General features: G+C 38.6%; 1 protein-coding gene across 1 annotated transcript in view; it reads left to right on the forward strand.

Annotated features, from left to right (window-relative positions):
• The window catches only part of LOC101564388 (ubiquitin carboxyl-terminal hydrolase 17-like protein 6), a 36144-nt gene that overhangs the window by 22641 nt on the left and 1714 nt on the right, over window positions 1-11789 (forward strand). The window lies entirely within an intron of this gene.

Genomic DNA, 11789 nt, shown 5'->3' on the forward strand with positions numbered 1-11789 from the left:
CTAGGACTGGGTCTGGGGGCTCCCGGAACTCGGCAGAAAATCCTACTTGGCGGGCGGGGTGGGGGAGGCACTGCAGAGTGGTGGGGGGCGGCCCGAGGGTCTGGGAGAGGGTCCGGCCCACGCTGCGCCTGGGCTGGGACTGGTCCCGCCGGCGCAGGGTAGCAGGAAACTCTCCACACACCGTCACCTTAGATTTAAATGTCACATTTTTTTTTTACCAAGAGCAAATACTTTCATTAAATTATTAGAAAAAGCAAAGACTCTTGAATTATAATATAATTTATTATAATGTTTGGCTTGCTTTAAAAAAAATGTAAAACCTCAAAAGAAATGCTGGAAGTTAAATATCAATAGACATTGAGGAAAATGTAGGTCACTCATTCTCAGAAGCAAATGTGTTCATAATCCAAAAACCTCTCTTGCAAGGCAAATGTCCCAGTATCAAAAGAGTAAATGACAAATTATGAGAAGAGATATAAACAAGAAGAAAAAAGTGTTGCGCACCACATGGATGATTCTCAACTTCATCTTTTCCCATATCCTAGAGGGAAATTTGGCTTTTTCAGTTCAAAAAGTTTATGTATGGGACATAATGTGGAATGAAGGACAGTCCTACCTCCTGGTTGTTTCACATGAATGAGAACAGGCTCTTCCAAAAGCCAGGCGCAGGAGAAGTGGCAACACCTAAACCTGGTTCAGAACTGGAAAGGTGATGAAGATGACCCACAAGGTGCTAGGCAGTATTAGGGGCCAGAGGGGGACGTGAATGGGCTCAGAGGGATCCACAGCAGTGAAGAGAGAACTAGTGGGTTGTGCAGGAAGTAATCCCAGTGCTTGGGAAAATAGGAGGATCACTACAAGTCTGATCTGTATAGTCAGACCCTGTAGACCCTGTACTAAATACATTAAAAAAAAGAAGAAACATGCTGAATAGAAATCTTATTAAATAAATTCTGTAACTTCTCCATGATAAAAGATAAACTCTCAACTTGCCTTGTCTGTCCCTACCCAGCCAAGATAATGCCTCCCTGCTGAAATCAACCTCATGCCCTGTGACCCAGAATAGACTCAGCTCAGCATGGGAGACCCTGGAGGGAGATCATGGAAGGTGGATGGCATGTGGCCCCTGTGTCTGTCTTCTAAAGCTCAACAGAGTCACAACTTGCATGGCTTCATGATTTGTTTAATGCAGTTGTTAACCTTGAGATTTCATTTCATTTTATTTCCATTTACTATGTAAATAAATTCCAGTTAAGAGCAAACATTCATATTTTCCTTCCAACAGATCACAATGCAGTCACTTTTGTCACCTCAATGCCAGGCAATCGCTACATAACAGTGTCCCAAATAGGCAGACAAATGGGCTTTTTCATCCGTTTCTGGATCTTTACAAGTTCTACAGTTCTCTTGAAGCACCTTGCTTGCTGGAAGGGCACACTGTGGAACAATAATCTGTACTTCTGTTCATCTGAGAAGCTATGCTGAACTTCATCAGTTATTCACATTATAACTTTCTTAAGCTCTCTCCTACTCCCTGTAAATTTACAACGTAAACCATGACCATAGTCAATTTTTAAATATTTAAAGTTTTAGTTTATTAATTTAGATTTTTTAAAAGAACAACGGTTTTTATAGCAAATGAATATCAGTAATCCAAAGGAGTGGATATTAGTTAAGTAAAGAATGATATAATTCTACATTTCATTACAGAATCCAGTTTTCTCTTGTTTTATAATCCTTTTTCTCTGTTGGCAAAATTGCCTGACATTGACAAGCTTGCAACAGCAACTTCATAAATGAAAAGGTCTAATTTGCATGGAGTGCTCATAGGAGTCAGCCCATTTATGCTGACTTAAAAACAGGAACACCACAGTGGTAGGCCTTATGGGGCAGTGTTGGTGACTTTAAAACATCCTCTAAGCAGCAAAAAGGAAAATCCCATCTCAGAGTGGGAAAAGCCAACGAGTAAGTTTCCCTAATCCCTGAAACAGAGCTCACTCTAATCAAGTTCCCAAACAGGATTCAGTATCACACACTTCATGTCCTGCATAGAGTGCTTCCTCTACAACGTTTATGGCTTCCACATATGGATGCTGATGAGGCTGGTGATGACAGTGATGGTGGTGGTGGTGGTGGTGGAGAGGCATTGTGTGTGTGTGTGTGTGTGTGTGTGTGTGTGTGGTGTGCGCGCACACGGCATGCGGGGGTTTGGCAATCTCAAGGCTCAGATTAGACAAGTGCTCTACATCGGAGCTATAACTCCAAACCCAATGTTGAATTTGAAGGTTTGTACTGGCATGAGGAAAGGCATGTTTAGTTTACTTTCTTTAAAATTTTGTTGTTTGTTTAGTTTGTCCCTCTTAGATAATATTTTAAATATTATTATTATAATTATTATTGCTGCTACTACTGTTGTTGTTACAAGTTTGCAAAAGATAAGGAATGATTACATCGCTTTGGGAAATGTGCTATACATACATCACATGTTTTAAACTTCAGGTGGAAAATGTCACAAATAAAGAAATAAATCAAGAAGAGAGGCTACGGATATGTTCAGCATTCTTTTACTTCCCTTTAACGACAACTAACTAAACATGTCTATTATCCCAAACCAGTTCCACTCACAGGGTCCTCTTACATGGTCGCCCTAACTAAACCTGCTTTAATTGTTATTTACATAAGTAGAAATTGGTTTTTCTTGGCCATCGAATGCCCACCCCCTAACGTTCTTCATACAGTGAGGGCAGTGAGTGAGCAGGACCACGGACTGAGATTCAACAGCAAGCAGGAGTTGAAAATCTCTGTCATCTGAAGACTCTATCAGAGAAAGAAGAATTTGTGTGTGCCAGGAAGTTCGCAAGAAGGAAGTTTTGTGTTCACTGCTGCTGGAGACGCGGAGGCTGGTGTCCCCACGGGAGAGGAGACTCTCAGTTCAGCGCGCACAGAGGTTAAGTGTTCTTTGTCAAATGCTGCTGGTGCTCATCTCCATCGGGCTTTCAATTTTGATCAGTACATGTCTATGATACAGGATGATTCCCTTCAGGTTGTGGGTTTTGTTAAACACACACAAATCCCATCTTGAGCGTACTTCTCCTGTGCTTCCTGCCCTCTCCTCACTCTGTTCCCGATGTCCCCCTCGAAATGCTATGGTCATTTGATATTTCTATTTATTTATTTATTTGGTACAGGGTATCACTGCGCAGGTCAGACTCGTAGTGATCATCCTGTGTCAGCCTCCCCAGTGCTGGGATTATAGGAGTGCGCCCCCATGAGTGTTTTTGGTGGCCAGCTCAGCACCTGGGGCTGGGACGGCAGGTCGGACCAGATCGAATCCAGGTCCTTGCGCTTGTAAAGCAGGTGCTTAGACCACCGCGCTATTTCCTCAGCCTTAACTTGCTTATAATTATAGGTGTATACATTTTGGGACCCACTTACTTGAATTATGATCTAATTGTGTTTCTAATTAAAAAAAAAAAAATCTTCAGGCCTGCCGTGCCGGCCCCGCCCCCTGGGGTGCGCTGAATCTGCAGTTGAGACTGAGCGTGGTGGCCCGCGCCTGCAATCTCAGCGCTTGGGAAATTGTGAACAGGCGGATCACTACGAGTCCGACCTAGAATTGAGACCCTGAACACCCTGTAGACCGTTCCCTAAAATACAACAACAACAACAACAACAACAACATAATAATAATAATAATAATTTAATACATATCTGCACCCTGTAATGATTAGTTTATCATTGCTTATAGAACACGATTGGTTTAGAGTAGTTCTGGGTGTGTGTGAATGACTGACTCACCAGAGGGAAGACCCACTGTGGGTGAAGGCAGCAACAGCCAATAGTATTTTAGCCTCAAAGACATAAAAAAGGGAAAAGAAAGGTCACACCTCTGCTTCTTTTGGAGAGATCCTGTCTTCACTGCTGACATTGCCTTAGGACACTCATCTGCTTCCCATGCAGACTTTTCAGGCTTCCAGTGTAGACACTGGTTTCCTGATACAGAGGCACACAAGACTGCAGTGATCTCAGGGTTTTAGGTGGACTCTCCAACCAGGACAGGGGATGGACGGCCCTTCGCAGCATCCTATACCTGACTCTTCAGGTGGGCATCATTCGTTTATCTTTCAAACCTTTTATGTGCATTGTTCATTGACATTTCAAGCTCTTCTTTTCAGATATGTTTGCTCATTCTATAAGCTCATTTTTGATTATGTCATTCATTATGGATATCTAATATATAGAAAGAATAATTGGACTTTTTTCCCATTTTGTAGGTTGTCTCCACTTTGTTGATTGCTTTGCTGTGAAGTTTTAAAATTTGAAATCGACATCGAATATCTAAGTAGGAGAAGGTAAGTTGTGCAAAGATATTTATTGAAAAATTATAATGTCAACAATTTAAAAATTATACAGGTAAGAGAGTAGAGATCCCACTAGCTATAAGGCAGCCTCCAGCAAAACATACAATAAGGCTTTTTATGTAGGAGTTCTTAAGGAATTTTGCAGGCCTTATGCAAACAATGCCGTAGCTACCTTCTTGGAGGCAGTGTTTTTAGGATCTAATGGATAGAGTATTTATACGGTATCTTTTCAGGAGACCTGTGTGCTTCAGACAGTGGGAGGTATCTGACAGGGAAAGGACAGCTGGAACATGCTTCTATAAGTTCTTTGGATGCTTGTAAAGTTATTTGGCGCTTTTAAGTTCTGATTTGGGACTGTGTAGGAGAATCTTAATTCTAGTTTTCCAAGTTTCTGTTACATTACCCTCTATGAGAAGGTGACAGTAACTGCCCTCAGGATGAAGAGCAATTAGATTTGTAATTTTTAGAGTTGTGGAGGGGCAGCTAGAACAGATTGGGAGTCAGGAATATTCTGTAGAGGGCTTGTGTGGTGGTCTGTGATAGAAAACAGACGGGCTTTCCCTCGTATGATCTAAATTTTAATAGGCTTCAATCAAGAGGAAATACAGTAAACAAAGAGAATAATTAAACAGAGTTTTCAAATGCAAACAAGTCAAAAGAGCTAACTATGGATATGAAGTCTCTCATGATGCCCACCCCATGGGGATTTAGGAGGAGCACAGATTAGAGACAGATGGAGACAACCAGAGGCACTAAAATAGTACATCTCCCCTTCTGTACAAAAGGCAGAGCATGATGGAAGAGTCTCCTGCAGAGGAAACACAGGTGAATTCCTTGCAGAGAGACAGCAGTGGTCTTGTCTGGTAGCCAGGATACACGATAAAGGTGGATTATAAGCCTATGCCAATGGGGAAGAGGTGGGGATTCTAGGGTGATAAAGGCATAGGTGTGAAGGTCTAGTTTAAGCACACCAGTTCCCTATGTATGGAGAGTTTGCTTAATAGTGTGATTGCCGGGAAATGACATGCAATTTTAGAGGTACAAAGATAAAACACGAAGGCAATGCAATGTCTTGTCTCATTGAGTATAGGGTTCAAATATTGGGCGAGATGACCCAACAGGAGAGTCCAACTGTATGTATGTGTCTATGTTTTGATTAGTTACAATGTCTGTAGCTTTACTAAAATGAGGGAGGAAATACACAAATACTTGAAATATTCAGGTATATGGTGGTGTTTGACAATGAGGCCAAAAATTACCTGGAAGAAAGAGGTTCTTAGAAAATGGTGTTGTGGTAACTATCTATATACACACAAGAAATCAAACCTAGACCTCTCTATTTTAATAAATTAAAATAGATGTAATAAAGTTTTAAATATTGAAAGGGAATATGCAGAGAAGGGTTTTAACACTTAATCTTCTGGAAAGTAAAATAGGTAAAACTGTTAGAGATACAGACATAGCCAAAACTTTCTTAAAACATCCTCAAATGCATTAATAGCAGTAGTTAATCAACAAATGGGATTATATTCTCAAGAGGTAATAAGACAAGAGTTAATATTCTATTACACAAAGAGCACAATAGGCCCAAAAGAAAGTAATAAGTCAAAAATATAATCTACTACATCACAGCCCTCCAGAGATATTATAAAAACTCCTTTTAGGTGTCCTGCTAATGTTGGAAACCTCCCCAAGACATTTTCAAAAAGGCCATTGGCTGAGGGCCCAGGGGCCCTGCAAAGGCACCGTGCAAAACCCCGAATAGACGGCACCCTGCAATGCAGACGTGCACCTGTAGTACGGAGGTTGCATCACTCATCCAGCAGCTCTGACTCTCTTCTCCAACCCATAAATCTTATTCCCAAAAAGCCTTCATCAATGTCTTGCTCCGAGACCCCTTCTGAATGTACCCTCTGCTTCCGCCTTCTTCATTCTGTTTCACTGATCCACATGTGTGCGTCCTGCTACTGATGAATTGCACTGTAATACATTTTGAAATCTGGGATTTTGATTACTGTACATCTCTTCTGGTTGAGCAGGAATTTTCAGATTAGTTTCTTCAGTTCTCCAAGTAATGCTGTTTGCATTTTAATTATGTTGTACAAAATATGTCTAGGAGCTTTGGTGGTAAGCAGAATTTGGCATGTCTCCCTATTTATGAACATGGGGTTTCTTTCCATTTTCTTTTCTTTTTTTTTTTTTTTTTTTTTTTGCGGAACCAGGGATTGAACTCAGGCCCCTGCACTTGCCAGGGAAGCACTTATTCCACTGAGCCATCTCCCCGGCACCATTTTCTGATGTCCTCTTCAATCTTTTTTTGTACACAGTAGTTTTACACTGAAGACATCTTTCACTTCCTTGATAAGGACAATTTTTATCAATTTATCTTGGTGCTATTATTTACGGCTTTGTTTTATTTTATTTTTTACAGTTTTTTTAAAAACAATTTTATTGAGAAACAAATAAAAATGAGACAATTTCAAAACAGATTACTAGCACAGTTTCAATAATTAATACATCACATATTGTTGTCTTAGTGGTTGGTCATTGTACAAGATAAAGACATCATATCCTGTCCACAAACACTATTAGAACAAATCTCTCTACTCAGTGAATTAAGAGTATACAACCGTATATCTAATTTTGAGTATACAAACACAAAATTATCATTCATTTGTATCCCCTTTTTTGGTTAGTTTTGTCAGAGAAGGGCATTCCATTGTGATTTAAATATTGTAGGTGCACGAATTGAGCAAAATGTTTCAATATAGTAGTGGGTTTTCTGAAAGACCGGCAATGTCAGAAGTTGTTGACTTGAGCCTTTTACGGCTCAGCATATTAATATGGCTTTACTTTTTATACTTCATTTTTATACTATTCTCTCAGATGGTTAAGACCAAGATAAAGCAAGACCTATATAACAAGAAATGTAACCTTTGTATCTGATAAAGTCAGTCAAATGCCCTCACGATTTATCCTGAAGCCCTGTACAGCAGTTTGTAGATTCTATGTCAGTGTCAGCCATGTGAATGAGTCACAGCCATTGCTTGACGAATTTGCTCTCTGGGAAAGCCTGAGAGAATGTTTTCTCTCCATGTGACTCTCCTTAGGCACACTCTCCATCATTGATCACTTTTGTCGGTGGCCCCATAATCTCCTTGATCAGAAAATTTGGGACACAATTGAGTTACATGGTGTTACAGTATAGGATCTCCTATGTCCTGAGACTTCACTGACCTTGAGAGACAAGGGTCAAAATGCTGGCTGTCCTTGCAGCCCTTCTATTTCTCTAATTTTTGGTCTGAAAACTTAGGTTGTTAACACTCCAGAAGAGAAGCTTATTATTATTACCCTACAACAGAGGCAGTTGAACTTAACTTCACTATCTGTCTGAATATCAAACATCATAGGCATAACATGAAACAGGTATTTTTCATCAAGTATTGATATGTTAAACTTTTAATCCCTCCAGAATATGAAGAAAAAATTTTTTTAATTAACTGATTAAAAAATAGGAATAAACGGTTACATATTTTAACACAGAAATTTAGAAATCTAACCACATACAACTTTGTAGCAGAACAGTCCTGTGACATTTTTTCTCTTGTCTCTTGCTTTCATATATTACACTTTTTTAAAAACAAACATTTACTTGAGAGGCAATATGGCAGTAATTGTATGTCATGATAAGCAGAACATATTTAGAAGACCAAAAGGACAGGCATTCCAAGCATGACCGTACCATTACACATTGCTATCTTCAGTGCTGTTGCTTAGTTCACAGGTATCAGCATATATAGTTACTCAGGGTGAGAATTCTACCAATTAACTGCTAGTTTCAAAAACATGTTGAGGATTCTCAGGGTCATTGCCTTATCCATCTTGTTCATATACATGTGTGGCTTTGCCCCTGTCATGTTTCCTGGATTTTCTCCTTGCCCACTCTTCTTTGTCTTATCCTCAAGTTCTTGCTTTCCTTGTAACTGTGTTGTCCTTTTCTCTTTTTATTTCTTCTTTTGAGTTCTTATACTAGGGAGACTATATGATATTTACACAAGTGATGAGTATATCTTCATAAATTAAACAACACTCTACTTGCAACCAATGGCTCACAGATAAAATTAAACAAGAAACTGAACAATATCTACAATCCAATGAAAATTCCAGCACAACCTATCACAATTTATGCGATGCAATAAAAGCAGTTCTCAGAAGGAAATTTCTTGCTGCGAACTCACACAATAGGAAAACAGAACAGGAACAAATAAACACCTTGATGTTGCACCTCCAACATCTAGAAAAGGAAGAGCAAACCAAACCCAAAGCCCAAAGATGGGAAGAAAGCATAAAGAATAGAGCAGAAATTAATTCAATTGAGATGAAGAAAACAGTTCAAAGAATTAACGAATCAGAAAGCTAGTTCTTTGAAAGACTAAATAAAATTGATAAGCCCCTAACTAACCTCATCAAAAATAGGAAATAAAAAAATTGAAATACAAGCAACAAGGAATGAAAAGGGTGTAATTACCACAGACCCAGTGGAAATTCAGAAGATTATCAATAGCTACTTTGAGAATCTTTACTCACACGGACTATAAGACACAGAAGAAATGGACAGATTCCTAGAAAGGTACAAATTAACAAAACTGAATCAAGAAGATATAAAAACTCTCAATAACTGATTAAAAGCCAAGGAAATATGAAATATAATTTTAAAAAAACCTACTGACAAAGAAGAGTTCAGGTCCTGATGGATTCACAGCTGAATTCTACAAGAAATGCACAGAAGACAGACTCCCTATACACCTCAAACTCTTCAATGAAATTGAAAAGGAAGCAATCCTCCCAAAATCATTCCTGGAGGCAAGTATTATACTGATACCAAAGCCAGGGAAAGACACAACTAATAAAGAGAACTACAAGCCTATCTCCCTCATGAACATAGATGCAAAAATCCTCAATAAAATCCTAGCAAATAGAATACAGCAAATCATCAAGAACATTATACACCATGACCAGGTTGGATTCATCCCAGGGATGCAAAGATGGTTTAATATAAACAAATCTATAAATGTAATATACTGTATCAATTGAGCCAAATCTAAAATCACATGATCATCACAATTGATGCAGAAAAGGCTCCAGACAAAGTCTAACGCTCATTCATGTTCCAAGTCCTACAGAAAATTGGAATAGATGGCCTCTACTTCAATCTGACAAAAGCCATGTATCACAACCCAATGGCTAATATAATTCTAAATGGGGAAAAACTGAAATATTTTACTCTCAGATCTGGTACAGGACAAGGATATCCGCTATCACCACTCCTTTTCAATGTAGTTCTGGAATCATTAGCTAGAGCTATTAGACAAGAGAGAGAAATGAAAGTAGTAAGAATAGGTAAAGAATAAATTAAACTATCATTATTTGCAGATGACATGATACTTTACTCGGAAGACCCAAAAATCTCCACCAAGATGCTACTAGAATTAATACACAAATTCAGTAGCATAGCAGGATACAAAGTCAATGCACAAAACTCAATAGCATTCCTCTACATAGATAACAAACACACTGAGAGGGTAATTAGAGAAACAATACCTTTTATGATAACAACATGGAAAACGAAACTCCTTGGAATTAATCTAACTAAAGAAGATAAAGATCTATTCAATGAAAATTACAGTACTCTGAAAAAAGAGATAGTAGAGGATTTCAGAAAATGAAAAGATATTCCTTGCTCCTGGATAGGAAGAACCAACCATACTCCCAAATTTGTTGTACAGATTTAATGCAATTCCTATCAAAATACCACCAACATACCTCACAGACCTAGAGAAATCATTTGTAAAATGTATTTGGAACCAGAAAAGACCTAGAATGGTAAAGGATATCCTAGCCAACAAAGACAAGGCAGGTTCTTGTCTTGAAATTATACTACAAAGCTACTGTAAAAAATCAGCATGATACTGGCAACAAAATAGACCTGAGGATCAATGGAATACAATAGAAGATGTAGAAGCCTCTGCAAACACTCTCAGCCAAGTTGTCTTCAGCAAAGGGGCCAAGCAAGTCTACATGAAGAAAGATAGACTCTTTAACAAATGGTGCTGCAAAACCTGGCTCTCTACATGCTGAAAACTCAAACTTGACCCAGGTCTATCACCATGCACTAAACTAAAGTAAAAATGGATTAAAGATCTAAACATTAAAGCAGAGACACTAAATCTCCTGGAAGAGAAAGTAGGAGGAACTCTTGAAGACATAAGGGTAGGCAAAGACTTCCTGCACAGAAATCAAATTGCATGGGAAACAGTTGAAAGAATTAACAACTGGGACCTGCTCTTACTGAGAAGTTTTTGCACATCAAAAGAAATTACCAACAGAGTGAAAAGGCAACCCACAAATTTGGAAAAAATCTTAACTAGTAAACACAAGGACAAAGGTCTTCACTCTAGAATTTATAAAGAACTAAAAAAATTAGGACCCCAAAATTTAATGACTTAGTCCAGAAATGGGCATCTGAGATGAGATGAACACATACTTCTCAGAGGACGAAATTAAGGAAGTGAATAAATATATGAAAAACTGCTTCACTTCACTAACCATCCATAAAATGCAAAGTAAAACAACACTGAGATACCATCTCACCCCACAAAGAATGGCTATTATAAAGAAATAAACCAACAACAAATGCTGGAGAGGCTGCTGGGAAAAAGGAACACTTCTCCACTGCTGGTGGGAAGGTAGACTGAGGCAACCATTACAGAAATCAGTGTGGAGACTCCTTAATAAACTAGGACTGGAAATTCCATTCAAACAAGCTAACCCCCTCCTGGGAATTTCCCCAGAGGAACTGAAAATATCATATCATAGTGATATATGTGTACCTATGTTTGTAGCAGTACAATTTGTGATATCCAAATCTTGGAAATGACCAAGATGCCTATCACCTAAGGAATGAATGAAAAAGATGTGGTATTTTTATGCAATGGAGTACTACTCAGCTATAAAGAATGATAAACTCAAAGCCTTTATATTTAAGTCAATGCCTCTTGAAGACATACTCATAAGTGAAATTGTTTTGTTTTATTTATCTCTCAGTCAGTTTATTGCTGGTAGATAGGAATGCTATTGTGTGCTGCTACATTGTCGAATTCAGTTATTAGTTCTAGAAATCTCTGTTTCAGGGTTTGGCTCATCTAAATAAAAGAACATGTCATCTGTAAGCAATGATTGACTTCTTGCTTTTTTATGAGACCCTTTCTCTTTCTCTTGCCTGATTGCACTGGCTTTTGTTTTTAGCAGTATGTTGAACAGGCTTAGTAATAGTTGACATGCTTGTGAGCTCAGAGTCAAATGTTTCAGCATTTTCCACTTGATGATTTTTTGGTGGTCAGTCTGCCATAAATCATTTTATCTGATTGA

The sequence above is a fragment of the Octodon degus genome, unplaced genomic scaffold, assembly GCF_000260255.1.
Source record: "Octodon degus isolate 3935 unplaced genomic scaffold, OctDeg1.0 scaffold00155, whole genome shotgun sequence".
Taxonomy (NCBI): domain Eukaryota; kingdom Metazoa; phylum Chordata; class Mammalia; order Rodentia; family Octodontidae; genus Octodon; species Octodon degus.